Source organism: Silurus aristotelis, assembly GCF_946808225.1.
Source record: "Silurus aristotelis genome assembly, chromosome: 15".
Lineage (NCBI taxonomy): Eukaryota > Metazoa > Chordata > Actinopteri > Siluriformes > Siluridae > Silurus > Silurus aristotelis.
In genome coordinates, this window is record NC_139588.1 from 24136905 (window position 1) to 24148956 (window position 12052).

Consider the following 12052-nt stretch of genomic DNA (forward strand, 5'->3'; position numbering starts at 1 on the left):
TAAAGTTCATTAGTTTCAATGTAGGCAGCTTATATATGTTCAAAATAAAAATCTTTGTAAAATTCAGTGTGTGCAGCTTATATTTGGGTGCGCTTAATAGTCAGGAAATTACGGGAAATAACTTAAAAAACAAAAACAAAAAAAAAAATTATACTATCTTCAAAAAAGAAAAAAAAACTTATAGGCTCACTTCAATTTCTACCTTAGGAAAATTATTTGGGAAAGGACCATACTGAAGCTATTCTGTGTTCCCCGCCGAGACAGCTGGATTATACATTATTCCATCAGCACTGCTGACCTAATAGCATTTATTACACTTTTATCAGCAATGTTCTAGCACACAGGGCTAAAGGAGCTCCAGTAGATCATAAGTGAGTCATGTGACTCATCACAGCATCAGAATAGACACACATTCACTGTGATCTTCACATCTCATTACACCTAATGGACCAATCAGATCAGTCCACAGCTTCAAATCATCCAATCAGGTGTGAGTGAGAGCTGCTTTTCTTCTGAACACACGAGTTGATTTCCTCACTATCACTGTGTCTGAACAGGAACGATGATCTCACTCTTTGTGGCGCTTTACTCTCTGCTTTGTCTCTGCACAGCTGGTGAGAACATTTTCAAATCTTTCATTTTAAATAGTAATATTACATATTTACCTCATTTACTGACATCATTAACCATTAAATATCACACACTTTTTACAGTAAAAACGTCTGACATCAAGGAGCTTCACGTGAAAACATTAAAGCTTGAAGGAAATGTAACTATAGAGTGTAACATCAGCATGTTCAAAGACAAAAGTAAAGCAGCCTGGTACAGACAGGGTTTTGGAAAAGTGCCGCAGTTTTTCGCAAGATATTAAAAGTCTTACAAGTTTGATGATAGGCTTAATGCCAGTCGCTTCAATATTACTGTATGTGACTATCAGTTTGATCTCTATATTAACAACATGGAAGAAGACGATGAAGGAGATTATTTCTGTGGAGAAATTGAAGGAAACAAATTAACATTTACATTAGGAGCACGTCTGCAATTTGAAGGTAAACTGTTGGATTCTGATTACCTGCTAATTCCAAATCAACACCAATATTATGATTACAGATGCAGTAAATGTTGAGCAATTCACTATATTCATATTTACTATCATCTCTGCTTATTTGCTGCTTTTCCAACGAATTTGTAAAGATGAGGCGATGAAACGCCATTTTGCATCTGGACCAGGAAAAACTAACTCGGGTTTTGTTACACCTCAGTGTACAAACAGCTGCAGTGGTAACAGTTTTTGTTAATAATTACAATATTGAAATTGATATTTCAGCTCCTGAAATGTTTTAATAGAATCTTTTTCCATCCAGATTCCAGTTGTACTGATCAGATGCATGTGCTCTTCTTGCTCTCCATTGTTAGAGTTGGAGTTCTTGCCTTTATGTTAATTATATTTCCAATCCTCCTGATTGTTTGCAAATTCAGATCAAATTAGAATCTTGAAAAATGTATTGAATTTATCTTGAGCTAATTGCTTATATTTGCTGTATGTTGGAATGATTTTATTCTAACTGTAACAGGTATTTACATCTGCAATTACATTTTTGTGAGTGGAACTATACATAAAATGCTTTTTATTCCATTAAAATCTAAAGTGAATGTACAATGTGGTTGTCATGTTCTTTATTTCTTAAATTTTTCTTTATAACTTTAAAGGTAACATCATATTTTTCATATCAGATATTGCGAATGTTTGAAAGTCCAGGGAAGCATATTAGTCATATTACATACAACAAACAAACAAACAAAAAATGATGTCACTGACTATGTACTAATGTAGACACACTGTAAATGATGTAAAAGAAATTTACAAATTAACCTGGTTCCTCTTTAGTCATTAATATCCTTTTAAATCACACATGTATATATCGTAAAATTAGGCCTAAAATATGACCTTTGTATTTTTACAGTGTGTGCGTGTGTTTGTGTGTGTGTGTGTGTGTGTGTGTGTACACGTGTGTACGTTTTATTCCTGAAACTACATTTATTTACTCCACAGTGGGGCACTATACAGCCAACCACTAGATTAGCAACACATCAAGACCCTTAATATTTCTGCAAATGCTTACACGTTAACATTTATAAACATGCATTATACTTACTGATTTACTGACTAGAACTATCATGTACATGATGGTCTGAGGTTAGCTTCATCTGAACCCTGGTCAGGTCTGCATTGTGTGTGGAAGCTTTTAGCTTGTCATGGTGCTTCCTATTGTATGTTCACTTATGAAGGGAAATGGTCATGAGACTGGAGCAGTGATTAACACTTACCAAAACTGTTATTGATGCCATCAAAATCAGTGCTGTTTCCTGTGCTAGCATTGTTAGCACTAGTTGGTCCATTAGCAATGCTAACACCGTTAGTGCTCTGCTGTGCCTTAAAGTTAGCATAGAAAATGTTCAGCACATCTGTCAGAGAAGTGTCAATTGGACACTGAAATTAGACTTCTTGTCATGACGTCAAATCCCAGCACCATTAAACTGGGCTCCTGAGCAAGGACCTTAACCTTTAGCATGCAGCCGTGTACATATCCATGCTTACTTACAATGCTGTGAGATCTCAATCTATCATTGACTGTTTATCCACACATGGCCTCTGGTTGGAAAAGGTTCTGAGGGTAATTATGTAGAATGTATGTATCCTTTATCACTTTTAGGGCCGACAACTACTTTTGTAAATAATTATAAATAGATGTGAACATGTCCCAGTCTGTGTCATCTAGGGCACCTTGCAGAGTGGGCACCTATTGTTCTGTCCAACTTGCAACTCTATCTAAACTGGAGCTTCCTGTGCTAGCCTTTTTTTTTTTTATATATCTATGTCATACCTGAATTGCCCTATAGGACTGGGTCAGAGCATCTCCAAACTGGCAACAAGGGCCACTAAAGAGCCAGATAACAGTGATTCCCTGGACTTTTCTACATGGGAGATTTCCAGAATTCTTTTAGTCCAAGAGAAGTTGGATTTCATGGTTAAGTTCACATCTATACACTTTAGTTGAGATTCAAACAGCTGCACCCTGGTTTCTGAGTGATTTCTTCCCCAGTGAACGGCTCGTCACACCCAAGCTCAAATTTATATACTTAACCAATTTCGACTACGCCACCTGGGAGGGTTATACCCTGGAAATAGAAGTAAACCCCAGAGTTTATTAGGTCACACAAGTTCGATTCTCTTATCAGTAAGTGTAGGCAGGAAACGTGGGCATCATATAAAGATACAAGGTTTATTGAAAACTTGGATTTAAAATAAAATGAAAAGAAAATGTTCTCACTGGTAAAAACGGTCCGGTGACAATTACACAAAGAACAAAAATAAACAGACACGAAATATTAAACAACCAATTTACACAACTTCCAAATAAACAAAACAAAATAGAATCATTAAATACAGGGCTTGGGTTACCCAACGGAGTGATCAGCGCTAATTATCAAAAAGCACACTTCCACACACACACACACACCTCACCGTGAACTCAGAGCACCCACTCATACACGTCAAAAAATGTTGCACGGCAAACGTCGAAATAGCACCAAAGACCTTTCACCCGTGGGACCCCAGCTCCTGAAAGAAACCAAAAGCAAAATAAATCTGACAAAAATGAAGGAAAAAGCGAATTAAAGGTCACAATTCCACCGTAATACAATGGACGGTCACCGAAGCACAATATGGTTCACCATATACACCTCTTAAAGAAAAACAATGAAAAACTTTATTAAAAAAGTTTGAGGGAAGCAAGACTCAAAAGGAGCGGCTGCGTCATCCTTAAGCCAGCACCGATACTTGCACGTTGCTCGACCTCAAAGTAGGCCAGAAAATACCAGTTAAAAACAATCACAAAAATCACCAGGGTGTTGATGTGACAGGACCAAGACAGGTCCTGTGTGTTGTAAACACCTAGGTACTGGAAACTGTTCACTTTCTCCACTGGAGATCCGTTGCTGTTTAGCAGTTGGTATGACCGGTCCTGCTTCGTGCTAAAGTCCACTAACAACTCCTTAGTCTTGCTGATGTACAGGAGAAGGTTGTTCTTCTGGCACCATTTCTCAAGGTTTTTAACTTGATGTTGGTGGTGGAGTCGAAGGTGGCCACACAGTCATACATGTACAGTGAGTACAGCGGAAGGCTCAGAACACAACCCTGGGGAGCTCCAGTGCTGAAGGTGAGGGTGGATGTGGTGTGTTTGCCCACCCGTACGGCTTGTGGTCTGTCTATCAGAAAGTTGCAGATCCATTGACACGGCAGGCTGAGTCAAGTCAAGTCAAGTCAAGTTTATTTCTATAGCACTTTTCACAACAGACATTGTCTCAAAGCAGCTTTACAGAAATCAAGTCCCAGAACCTTCAACGTAGAGGTGAGCATGGAGGGAATTATGGTGTTGAACACTGAACTGTAGTCCATTAACAGCATATTTGCATAATTCCCTTTTCTGTAGTCCAGGTGGCTCATCGTTGTGTGTAGAAGATTTGCGACGGCGTCCTCAGTAGAACGGTTCTGACAGTATGCAAACTGTAGAGAATCCAGTGTGTCTGGTAATGTAGCAGTGATGAAGTCTCTGACCAGTCTCTCAAAGCACTTCAGGTTAGGGCTACAGGGCGGTAGTCATTGAGGCAGGTGAGCTGGGGCTTCTTTGGGACAGGAACAATGGTGAACTGTTTGAAACATGGGGGGACAACAGACTGAACGGTTGAATATCTCAGTGAACACCGGTGCTAGCAGGTCAGTGCAGGCTTTCAGAACCCGACCTGTGATGCCATCTGGTCCTGCTGCCTTCCTGCTCCGAGATGGTAAACATGTTTACCTCTCCGGCTTTCTCGGCATGCATGCTGTCTGTGGAGCTAGTGTCACTAGCATGGTTAACTGCAGCCTCGAAGCCAGCGTAAAAGATGTTTAGCTCGTCTGCCAGAGAAGCGTCCGCATTCCCCATTCTAGAAGATGGTGTTCTATAGTCGATGATGTTTCTTAATCCCTGCCACAGGCTCCTAGAGCCACCATGTTTGAACTCAAGTTTCCTCCCGTAGTGCCGCTTTGCTTCCTTCACCGCTCTGCATACAATTAAGGAGGCCCAGCCTTGTACTCGTCCATGTCCCCAGGGGCAGGCCCCGTGTTGTAGGCACCGGAGAGGGCTCTCAGAGCATTGTGGATGGTTTTATCCCCCCACGGCTTCTGGTTGTGAAACGTTCTGATGGTGGTTTTCTGCACCGTAACACAGTTTCCCGATGAATCCCACAACCACTTCCGTAAACATGTTGACATCAGAGCTGCGCCTGAACATGTCCCAGTCTGCGTCATGTAAAGTGTCCTGCAGAGCAGCCACCAATTAGTCAGTCCAGCGTGCGACCTCCATCTGAACCGAAGCTTCCTGTTTTAGCCATTGTTTGTATAAAGGCATGAGGAAGATCAGGGAAGAAGGGTGGACGAGATTGTACTTTGTAGCTGTTCCTAAATGGTTTGTAGCAGTGGTCCAGTGTCCTTTCATCCCTGCTGGGGCAGGTGATGTGCTGCTGAAAGTTTGGTAGTGCGTGCTTGAGGTTGGCACTGTTAAAGTCTCCTACCACAATGAGCGCAGCATCCCGATGCTGTGTTTGGTATAGGTATTGATTTGTGTAAGTCCCATACTGCAGTGTCCGTGTCTGCTTGAGGTGGAATATAAACGGCACTGACAATGAAGAGCTAAATTTCCGAGGTAGGTAGATAGAAGCGCCCACATTTGATGTCAGTACCAGAATTGGTGTGCAGGAGCGGGAAAGAGGAATGATGCTTGCACTGTCGCACCAGTGGTTGTTCACCATCAGACAGACTCCACCTCCTCTTGACCTCCCAGACTCCATTGTTCTGTCCATGTGGTAAACCGAGAAAAACTCGGCCGGCTGGATGGCGTGTTCCGGTACCGCTGGGTTCAGCCATGTCTCGGTGAAGCAGAGAAGGTTGCAGTACTGAATGAACATCTAAGGGAGTTTTTTCTTGCCACAGTCACCATGGCTTGCTCATCAGGGATAAATGCACACCATTCACCTTGACTGTTGATTTCTGTAAAGCTGCTTTGATACAATGTCTGTGAAAAGCGCTATAGAAATAAACTTGACTTGACTTGACTTGACTTGACTTGACTTGAATGTCCTTCTGGAATTTGACCCTTGCCCTTAGGTCTTCGAGCTTGTTTTCCAGTGACTGGACATTGGTTAACAGCATACTAGGTAAGGGAGCGTGGTGTGCGCGTGCCCTCAGCCTGTTCCTGACTCCAGCTTGTTTCCCTCGCGGACACTGGTACGGGTCGCGTCCTTGTTCTTCCTCAGGATCTTGCTCGGCCAGCATGTGTCCGGGTTTAAAAACGACGAAAGGTGAGTGGATTGTACACCAATAGATATAAAAGTGGCTCTGTCATATCTAATGATGATCTTGTATAAATGGAACAGTAATTATGTAAACATAAATATTAAATAAACAAAAATGGCCTTTTTAGTGGAGTTTATTTATTTATTATATCTGAGTAAAGAAAGGACATTGTAAATAAACGTGTGTTTTACTAAAGGGTTTATTTTCACCTCTATATATTTATTTATTTATATTATTGCACATTAATATATATGTATAACTCCTGGTCCAATATCTGGTACAGTGTTAAAATGAAGAAGGAAGAGATTTATCCAGAGCAATTTACGGCATTTGGCAGATGCCTCTATCCAGAGTGACTCACAGTTATCTCATTTATACAACTGAGCAGCTACAGGGTTAGGGGCCTTGTTAAGGGGCCCAGGAGTGGCAGCTTGTTGTGGTGGGGATTATAACCTTCAGATAAAAGGTGCTAAATGTAAGAGAGTGAAGCAGTGAAAGCGTGAAGCATGAAAACGTCTTCACTTGCATAAACACTGTCAGGATTTTCTGGGATCGTGGAAGCACTGATGGCCTGCACCCCAGCACAGTTGGAGCAGCAGTGCTATCAGATAACATCTCTAGGATACTTCACACCATCTGACTGGTAAGACATCAGGAAATATTCAACTATGAGAACACGAATACAACAGACCAAATAGTTACAAGTTCACACACAGCCTAGTTTATAGAAACCGTATCTATTCCTCGTGTAGTAAAACCAAAAATGTAATACACAAGATCAAGAAATAATCTTATTGCAGTTAAAACTGAAAAATGCCAAATAAACAAACACAATAAAGTTTGGTCTTTTAAACATTAGATCACTTGCACCCAAAGCACTGATTATAAATGAGATGATCACAGATAATAATCTCTTAGCACTCTGTCTCACTGAGACCTGGATTAAACCAGGTGATTATATGGGTGTAAACGAGTCGACACCGTCAGGATATGTTTATAAGCATGAGCCCTGTCAGTCTGGTTGTTGGGGGGGGGGGGGGGGGGGGGGTTGGTAGGAACCATTTATAGTGCCTCTCTTAATGTTAGTCAGAGATTAGGATTCAGCTTTAAATCATTTGAAGTGCTCGTTCTTAAAATTTTACTTTCAGACATACATAGAAAATTCGCTCTGGTCACCGTGTACAGACCCCCAGGACCCTACGCTGATTTTCTTCATGAGTTTGCTTGTTTTCTCTCAGACCTCTTGATCAGTTTTGATAAAGTGCTGCTTGTAGGAGATTTTAATATTCATGTAGATGATGTAAACGATGCTCTAGGATTATCATTTGTCGATTTACTTAACTCTTTTGGGGTTAAACAAAACGTCACCAGACCAACTCACCGTTTTAACCAGACACTAGACTTAATAATATCCCACGGAGCAGACGTCACTGATATCGATATTTTACCTCAGAGTGATGACATCACAGACCAATATCTTATACTGTACACACTACCGGTAGAGCAGATTAGCCGTGTTGCACCACGCTATCGACCTGGTAGGACTATTGTTCCGACCACTAAGGACCGATTCATAAATAACCTGCCTGATTTATCTCAATTTCACACTAAACCCATAACTGCTGATCATCTTGATGAAATCACTAACAACATAGACCTTATCCTCACTAGCACATTAGACACCGTTGCCCCCATCCGGTTAAAAAAGGTTAGAGAACAAGCACCTGCACCTTGGTATAATAGTCATATGCATGCCCTCAAGAGAACAGCCTGTAATCTAGAGAGAAAATGGAGGAAAACTAAGTTGGAGGTATTTAGAATTGCGTATAAAGACAGTATGCTCAGCTACAGACAGGCGCAAAAAGCTGCTAGAGCTGAACACCTGAGCAAAACAATCCCAGGTTCCTTTTTTACTACAGTAGCTAAACTAACTACAAATCAGGGCTCTGAAAATTGTGTTCCATCACAGTTTAGTAGTGAGGACTTTATGAATTTCTTCCCTGGAAAAATAGATAACATTAGAAAAACAATTGTGGCAGTTCAACCTTTGAAACCATCTCCTGACACAGTGTTACCTTCAACTCCACTGTTTTATGTATAGGACAGGAAGAGCTGTATGATATTATCAAAGCTAAATCAACAACATGTCAGTTAGATCCAATTCCAACAAATCTACTAAAGGAAGTGTTATATACAGCTGGTGAGCCTCTTTTAAATATTATTAACTCCTCACTATCGTTAGGTCATGTCCCTAAATCCCTCAAGTTAGCAGTTATTAAGCCCCTCATTAAAAAACCTAATCTGGATCCAAACACGCTATCGAATTACAGACCAATTTCAAATCTCCCATTTATGTCTAAGATTTTAGAAAAGATTGTCGCTGCCCAGCTATGTAACCACTTGCAGGAGAACAATATCTTTGAAGAGTTTCAGTCAGGTTTTAGGCCCCATCATAGCACAGAAACTGCTCTAGTTAAAATCACTAACGACCTGTTTTTAGCTTCAGACCAAGGCTACATCTCCCTATTAGTTTTACTAGATCTTAGTGCTGCGTTCGACACTATAGATCATGATCTTCTCCTCGATCGCTTACAGAATTACATCGGTATTCAGGGACAGGCATTAAGCTGGTTTAAATCCTACCTGTCCAATCGTTACCATTTCGTAGATTTAAATGGAGAGCTATCCAGGATAATGCTAGTAAATTATGGCGTGCCACAAGGGTCAGTTCTGGGACCCCTTCCCTTCACAATATACATGCTTCCCTTAGGGAATATTATTAGAAGGCATGGAATTAGCTTCCATTGTTATGCTGATGATACCCTACACTATATATCTCATCTAAACCAGGCAATACACTCAATTAACCTGGATAACTGAGTGTGTTAAGGAAATAAGAGATTGGATGACCCATAACTTTCTACTTTTAAATTTTGATAAGACGGAGATTTTGCTCATCGGCCCAAAAACTAGTATACAGAAGCTCCAGCATCTCAACCTGCATTTAGACAGATGTTCTGTAACCACTAGTTCAACAGTAAAAGACCTGGGAGTTATTTTAGAGCAACTTGACTTTTAAAAATCATATCAACCAAGTTACAAAAACAGCCTGCTTTTACCTTAGAAATATTGCTAAGCTAAGAAATATGTTGTCTATATCCGATGCAGAGAAGCTCGTCCATGCGTTTATGACCTCCAGAATAGACTACTGTAATGCATTACTAGGTGGATGTCCTGCATCATTAATAAACAAGCTTCAGTTAGTTCAGAGTGCGGCAGCAAGAGTTCTTACAAGGTCAAGAAAATATGATCACATAACCCCAATCTTATCGTCCCTACATTGGCTTCCTATTAAGTTTCGAATAGACTACAAACTACTGCTACTCACTTATAAAGCACTAAATGGTTTGGCTCCCATGTATCTATCCAGTCTCTTAACACGCTACAATCCGTCACGCTCCCTGAGATCTCAAAACTCTGGGCTTCTAGTAGTTCCTAGAATAGCAAAGTCCACTAAAGGCGGTAGAGCATTTTCACATTTAGCTCCTAAACTCTGGAATAGTCTTCCTGACAGTGTTCGGGGTTCAGATACACTCTCCCAGTTTAAGTGCAGATTAAAAACATATATTTTTAGCAAAGCCTACACATAACACACATCACACACATCACATCACAACCTTGTGCTCCAGAACATCTGATCACATGCACATTATCAACTTGTGCTGTTAATATCATGAACAGCAGCTACGCTAATTCCTCTCCACTGCTTCTCTTTCTCTCCCCATCCCGAGGCTTCCTGAGGTTTGGCCAGCTCCAGTCACGTCCCACCTCGTGAAGATTATGGACCTATGGATGATCATGGAGAAGTAGATGCCGAGTGTTTAAAGGCCCTGGCATGGAGAAGCTGATGCTGGATCTATGATGATCACAAATTGTTCTGTATTGTTGAAAGATTTATGACCAAACTTTTGATGTCACCCATATGAGGATGGGTTCCCCTTTGAGTCTGGTTCCTCTCAAGGTTTCTTCCTCATATCATCTAAGGGAGTTTTTCCTTGCCACTGTCGCCACGGCTGCTCATCAGGGACAAACGCACACCATTCACCTTCACTGTTGTTTTCTGTAAAGCTGCTTTGAGACAATGTCTGTTGTGAAAAGCGCTATACAAATAAACTTGACTTGACTTGACTCTTTCGTTTTGTCCACGTTCAGAGACAGGTTGTTTGCTCCACACCAGGCAGTTAACCGTTGCACCTCCTCTCTGTATGCTGACTCGTCGTTCTTGCTGGTTAGACCCACCACGTTCGTGTCATCAGCGAACTTGATGATGTGGTTCGAGCTGTGCATTGCTACACAGTCGTGAGTCAGCAGAGTGAACAGCAGTGGGCTGAGCACACAGCCCTGGGGGGCCCAGTGTCAGTGTGGTGGTGCTGGAGATGCTGTTCCCGATCCTGACTGACTGAGGTCTCCCAGTCAGGAAGTCCAGGATCCAGTTACAGAGGGAGGTGTTCAGGTCCAGAAGGTTCAACTTCTCGATCAGGTGCTGAGGAATGATTGTGTTGAATGCTGAGCTGAAGTCAATGAACAGTATTCGTACATACGAGTCCTTGTTATCCAGGTGGGTGAGGGCCAGATGGAGGGTTGTGGGGATGGCATCGTCCGTGGAACGGTTTGGACGATACGCAAACTGCATGGGGTCCAGGGAGGGTGGAAGATGTGTCTTAATGTGCCTCATGACGAAGCTCTCGAAGCACTTCATCACGATGGGTGTGAGCGCGACAGGACGATAGTCATTAAGGCAGGAGACAGAAGACTTCTTCGGCACGGGAACAATGGTCGTTGTCTTGAGGCATGTGGGAACAACTTTGCTGCTCAGGGAGATGTTGAAGATGTCAGTAAGGACATCTGCTAGCTGTTGTGAAAAGCCCTATAGAAATAAACTTGACTTGACTTGACTTGACGTTCAGGGTTCGCGGAATAGGTGGTGCATTGCAAACGTCACCACCACACCTACAGAGAGAGTGGATGCTCAGGCCCAAGATTCCCCCTTTGACTTGTTTTTTAGTGGGTGGCCTTATTTGTTTTGGAATACTATATTTTACCAGACATATTTGCTTCTTCTTTTTTTTTACCACCAAGCTGTGGTTTTTAATGAGAAAGTTATTACAAATATACAAACACCCCCGAAGTACTACCACATAAACAAAAAATACCATCTAAATTACAACACCTTTGACTTGTTGGACTGAAAATGCTTTAAGGCATGTTGTTCGGTGGACCTTTATCTTTCCAAATAAAATGGGATTTGCTTCAGTGGATGCGATTGTGACTTGTTATTACAGTTATAGTGTAAGTGTTGCATTTCTTTTCAGCAAATACATTCGTTATACGAGGCTTAGACCTTTCGAATTATATATAGTTTGTCATGGTTACTATTCTACCTTTTCATTTAATCTAGTGTTAAACATTAACACCTATCAATGAGATATTGGATGCATGGGCTCCTTGAGTCCCTGAGATAAGTTTTGCCATTCCACCTGCTCTAGTTTCCTGTTCCTGACTCCTCTTTCTGATCCCTGTTCTGCCCTTCCCTTCTAGTTTGGATTTTGAACTCTCTTTTGGTTTGACTTTTGCTCTGACCTACTGTATATTTCTCTG

General features: G+C 41.4%; 1 pseudogene across 1 annotated transcript; it reads left to right on the forward strand.

Moving 5' to 3' along the window:
- Positions 1-417: 417 nt before the first annotated feature.
- Positions 418-1626, forward strand: LOC310737988 (annotated as a pseudogene). The gene is made up of 4 exons (XR_014538212.1): positions 418-614; positions 714-1049; positions 1195-1281; positions 1365-1626. The product of XR_014538212.1 is annotated as an uncharacterized misc_RNA (transcript).
- The last annotated feature ends 10426 nt before the right edge of the window (positions 1627-12052 follow it).